Raw genomic sequence first — 5,718 nt, 5'->3', positions numbered from 1 at the left:
GGCCTTGAAATCACTATTCTATCTCAGATTCTGAAGTAGTGGTATTACAGTCATGTGCCACCACACCTAACTAAAAATTATTGTCTTTTTCTTCAGTGCTCATGTTAAGCAAGTTCTCTACCACTGAGGTACATCCCTATGCAACACCATGTTTTAATTTGCCTGTATCATTTTATCTTTGATTGTTGCATGTACAGATTTATTAATTTTATTAATAATTTCAAGACTTTAGCATTATCTATTTTATCTTACTTTTGTTTGTTTGTTTGAGACAAGGTATCATTTCGTAGCCCAGGCTAGCTCCAAATTCTCAATCTTTCTCAATGATGGAACTGCAGCATACACTACCACAACTGGATTATTTTATTTACTGTTAGGCGTTCCATTGTTCTCATCTTCATTATTTCTTTTCTTCTGCTTATATGATGTAAATTTTTTATCCGATAATGCATTTTTTCTTTAAATCAGTTTTCCAAAAATTATTTGAACTTTTACTTATCTGAAATATGATTCTCAAGCCAACTATTGTGTAATAAAGATTTTTATTGACTTTTTTGCTATTTGCACTTTAAAAATTCTGTTCCATTGTCTTCTGCCCTTCTCACCTTCCTCTCATGCAAATGAGTAGAATAAATTAATATTTCTGATTAAAATGTACCTATAATTAATATTTTTCCTGTATGTCTAATATGGTTTATTCATTGGTTGATTTTACTTTTTATCTGTACTGTTGGTTTCAAATATGCTATGACATGCTTCAGCATCACATGAAAATGTTTAGGCTTATCATTAACCAAACTTTTTAATAAGAAGATATGTCTTTCACAACTTTGTGAAATTTCCAATCAATATTGTTTAAAATATGTTTTGCACAATTATATTTCTTTGAATCCAGTTGTACTTATATTGCTCAATAGTACAAAAGAAGATGTTATTGTTTATGCAAATTTTCTTATTTTTCACCTTGACCATTTCTAGTAATCCGTCTTTAAATTTATTTACTGATTCTTTCATAATCTGTAATTTGTTGTTATTCCAATCTAGCTCATTTTTCATGTTCTATATTTTAATCTTCAATTGGGAAAGTTTCATTTGTTTCCTTCCTATTGATTCAATTGCTTTGGCACAATTGCCCTTCTCTTTAATCATCAGGTAAATCATTTTGCTCATATAAATGAACATATTTGAAATACATTTTTGCTTTTAATTAAAATAATGAGCTTATTACACATGTATCACCTTTCCCATGTCTGACCACCACTGCTATGTCCTGTCATAACATTCCATACATGCTGAAAACCAAGCAAAGGGTGGAGTTCCATCTTTAAAAAATAAAAGACATTTGGACAACACAAATTTTGGTAATGGAACCTGAACAGTATTTATCAAATGAATTAGGGAAATTTCTCACTTTGCATTATAAGAAGGATAGCCAAATATGAACTCTTACAGCACTGAAATAAGATGGAAATTTCAACAAACTATTTAAAACTATTTTGTTAGATTTCCTCTACTGTCAGAGATCTTGAATGCCTCCTGCTCAATCATTCTTCACCTAGAAACTTGGTGTTCACTTTGAGAAGACAACTTCCTTTTTGTATACCTGCTTGCACTTTTCCTTTAATGTCTGAATGTCTAAAGAATTAGGTCATTTTGAAATTTTAGCAGTATTTTTTTTCTTTTCTTTCTTTCTTTCTTTTTTTTTTTTTAAGAGCACAGTCCTTGACCTCTGATGGTTAATGGTTTTGAGCCTTTTCCATTCTGGTTTGATATTTCAGTATTTTTGGCTGGAATATCTCTTATGGCTATCTTCACTGCAGCTTTCTTTTCAGTCTGTCATCATCAAAATCATCATCATTGTCACTATCATCATCCTTTTCATTAGCAGCAAGTTTTATTTATCCCTGTAGAATCTTGCTACCACCTCCAGAACCAGATCACTTTCCAGATATGCTTAAGAGTTTTATATCCTCTTCCTGCTCTTCATCTCCACTATGCATTTTTCTCCATAGCTACTAAGTGCTGTCCACTAATATACACAAGCCCTCAACCACACTTCACCCATAAGGCGAGGTGGTGTAATTTTAAAGCTCCCCAGGAAAACCATTGAGGGTACTGACATTTTCAAAGTTGACAGTGTTACTTTAATTGGACAGCCCTCATAATCCATGGCCTGTTTCAATAATGTGCAATTCATCCCTTACTCTAGCCCTTAAACTGACTGTTCTTATATTATATAATATATATATATATATATATATATATATATATATATATATATATATATTATATTACAGAAATGTATTGGAGAGGATGTGGGGAAAAGGAACCCTAATCCACTGCTGGTGGGAATACAAGCTGGTACAACCACACTGGAAAAAAATTTGGAGACTCCTTAAAAATCTAAACATAAATCTGCCATATGATCCAGCAATCCTACTCCTGGGGATATACCCAAAGAAATACAACACAGATTACTCCAGAGGCACCTGCACACCCATGTTTATTGTGGCACTATTCACAATAGCCAAGTTATGGAAACAACCAAGGTGCCCCACTATTGATGAATGGATCAAGAAAATGTATTACTTGTACACAATGGAATTTTACTCAGCCATGAAGAAGAATGAAATCTTATCATTCATAGGTAGATGGATGGAACTAGAGATCTTCATTCTGAGTGAGGTCAGCCAAACTCAGAAGACTAAAAATCGTATGTTCTCCCTCATATGCGGACTTTAGATCTAGGGCAAATGCAGCAATGTGATTGGTCTTGGATCACATGACAAGGGGAGAGCACATTTTGGTGATATAGAAATAGGCAGAAAACCCAAAACATGAAAGCGTTTGATGTCCCCACTCCAGAGGAGCTAATATAGAAACCTTAAAGCAACAGAAGTTATCATGAGAAGAGGATTAGTAACCAGGGTAAAGATCAGTTAGAGATGAATCAACATGGGTCAAAAATGTGTACACAAAAGCAATGCTAGGAATATTTCTGTATAGCTATCTTCAACTCAGCTAGCTTGTCTCTTTTCTTCAACAAAACTAATGATAAAGACAGAACAGGACCTGCCTGGAACTGAGAGGGGAAGGGGGAAGAGGGTGGGGGAGGGGGAAAGGGGGAGAAAAGATCCAAACACTGTATGCACATGTGAATAAAAGAATAAAAAAATGTGCAATTCATCCTTTACTCTAGCCCCTAAGCTGACTGTTCTTATATTATATAATATATATATATATATTATATTACAGAAATGAAATATAATGGAAATAATTTTGTTTTTACATATAAACACACTTTAAAGGGTTCCACTTTTTTTGGAGTTACATTAATAGTAAATTATTTTTTCCACCAAACCTGATTTTAATATTTACTTTAAAATGCTATTTATGTTCAGTCATTATATCATGGAGATATGGCCCTTACTCTTGAATGTAAAGGCCTTCATTTAACATATATAGCTTTATTGTGGTCAAGTTGGTCAGTGTTCCAAACACCCCCCACAACTGTGTGAGCTTTGGTATCTCTTTCAGGCATAGCCCCAATAGCAGTCCCTCTCTCTTAACCTCTTGATGTTTTACCTCATAAAACTCCAGATCAACCTTCAGAAAAACCTCTTAGAAATCTCCATGAGGGTACATGGTATCCACCTCTATGTTTTTTCTTTCTCTTTCCTGTTCAAAGTTCTTTCTTGAAAATTTTTACCACACTTGCACTCCATCATTTATTCTTTGTGCCCTGAGAAGTGCTTCTAAGCAAAAATATGGATGCATGGACTGCAACCTGAACAGATCACAATCCTCTTGTCAATTTTCTATCAACACTTTGTTCCTTATTTTGGGACAAACTTGAATAAATTATTATTCCTGGAAGTGATTTTATATTTGATTAGATACGTTTGGTTAATATCATTTGAGTACTTAAGGTCATCTAAATAAAAGGAAGACAGAATGCTGACTATAACTGGCCCTTTGCATCACATGGGTTTCTTGTACATGTATTTTAACATTTGCCTTTTGACTCTAACAATGTTATAAAATATCTAAAGACATTTCCTGGCCCTGTGATTGCTTGATAGATTATTCCTAATTCAAGGTACAAATATAATAAGTATGATATATTTTACATCTAGTAGTAATTAATTAAACATATCATTAAATTATTTCTTTTAACATCTCTTATATCAGTGTGGTTCTCCTTTATAATAGCACCACTATGCTAGTTCTGTCTCTAAGTTTGATTTTCTTAATTGCACCTTTCCTTTCACTGAAGTCGTCTTTTTTAACCAGGTAAATTTGTGTATCATTTATCCTTCAAATTGTAGTTGCAGCAGCTGCTTAAAATATATAAATTATTATGCGATGGCCACAATTAAAACAGTCAGTAATTACCTACTGTTTCTAAGATAACACTTTATGGCCTGACATAGCACTAGAACTATTATAGAAAAATGACTGTTTCTTCAACTCCACCTGCCATAATTCCTCTATTCTCCATCATCTCCTAACAATATAACAGGTTTAGTTGGGTACTGACCATGCTCTTTAAAGCTCTATTGTTTTATTGTATCAAACTATTAGGTACCCTTTATTACATTACTTTAGTAGCATTTCTCTGTTCTAAGTACTTGTTTATTCACGTGTCTTTTCTCTTTGCATTTTAAGCTATTTGAATGTGGTGTATTGGCACAGCATTTGCATGGTTATATAGCCAAAACTTTTTGATCAATGAAAAAAAATCTACTGAACAATAAAATAACATTACTTCAGTCTTGCTGGATGAATTCAGAAGGCAAACTGAGGAAATAAAAGGTGAATTATGGGGAGAATAGGCCACCCATGCTGGGCCCATTGTACTACAATGGACATTCAGTGTCATAGAATTTTGAAGAACCAGTGTGGCAGTGAAATCTCTTGGTGGAAAATAATCTTGAGAGGCTCAATGCAGTTTTCTAGAGGAGATGTAAGAAAAAGAAGACTCCTTCTCATGAACTGTCTCCTTGGACTCATTAGATGAAGGACTTGTGTTGGCTTTCACTGGGCAGAGGAGGGAGATCAAGCAAGATGGAAGATTGTTGACATTCCTGTACCCCAGCAGTGACTAACTACCATGAAGTAGGAAGATCAGGAGACTCCAAAAGGTACCCACGGATTCCCATAACCAGTGAAAAGCAAAGCACTATCCAAATCCACAAATAAAGAAGCAACTAGTCATGGGAAGAATGGGAAGAACAACTTGCAGCTCAACAGTCCCAATCCCCCATGACTGAAGTCTCCACATGGCTCCAGACTCTATCACTTGGTGCTTGGTTGTAAGCCCTGCTTCCCAGCACACACAGGAACTTGGAGTTCCATGTCCTCCCTTACTACACAATTTGCTACCTTCACTTTGAAATGCCAAGAAAACCAGCACCCCTGTAGAGGTAAGACCTATGGCTCCCACTGCTCCACCAGTAACAAAAGGTGCAAGCTAGCATGCTTGGTTCCCCATTCCTGCAGCAGTGCCTCTGAACTGCACTCCTGGAAGCCCATGTCCAGCAAGCAGGCCTCAGGGCTCTTGCTACCTGCAGGCTTGAGTCCCCCATGGCTGCAGAAGCTGCCATGGCTCCTGGAAGCCCATACTCTAGCACAAGTAGACTTCAGGGCCTCCCCTGCCTTGTGGGCACCAGACAATTGAAGTCTGCTGGTTTTGTTGCCCCCAGGGCACCATTTACT

General features: G+C 35.7%; 1 pseudogene; it reads right to left on the bottom strand.

Moving 5' to 3' along the window:
* Nucleotides 1–1,544: 1,544 nt before the first annotated feature.
* Nucleotides 1,545–2,170, bottom strand: LOC109680166 (nucleophosmin pseudogene; annotated as a pseudogene).
* Between the last annotated feature and the right edge of the window lie 3,548 nt (nucleotides 2,171–5,718).

Source organism: Castor canadensis, chromosome 6 (genome assembly GCF_047511655.1).
Source record: "Castor canadensis chromosome 6, mCasCan1.hap1v2, whole genome shotgun sequence".
NCBI lineage: Eukaryota > Metazoa > Chordata > Mammalia > Rodentia > Castoridae > Castor > Castor canadensis.
The sequence above is the reverse complement of the archived record's forward strand: the minus strand, read 5'-3'. Positions and strand labels throughout refer to the sequence as shown.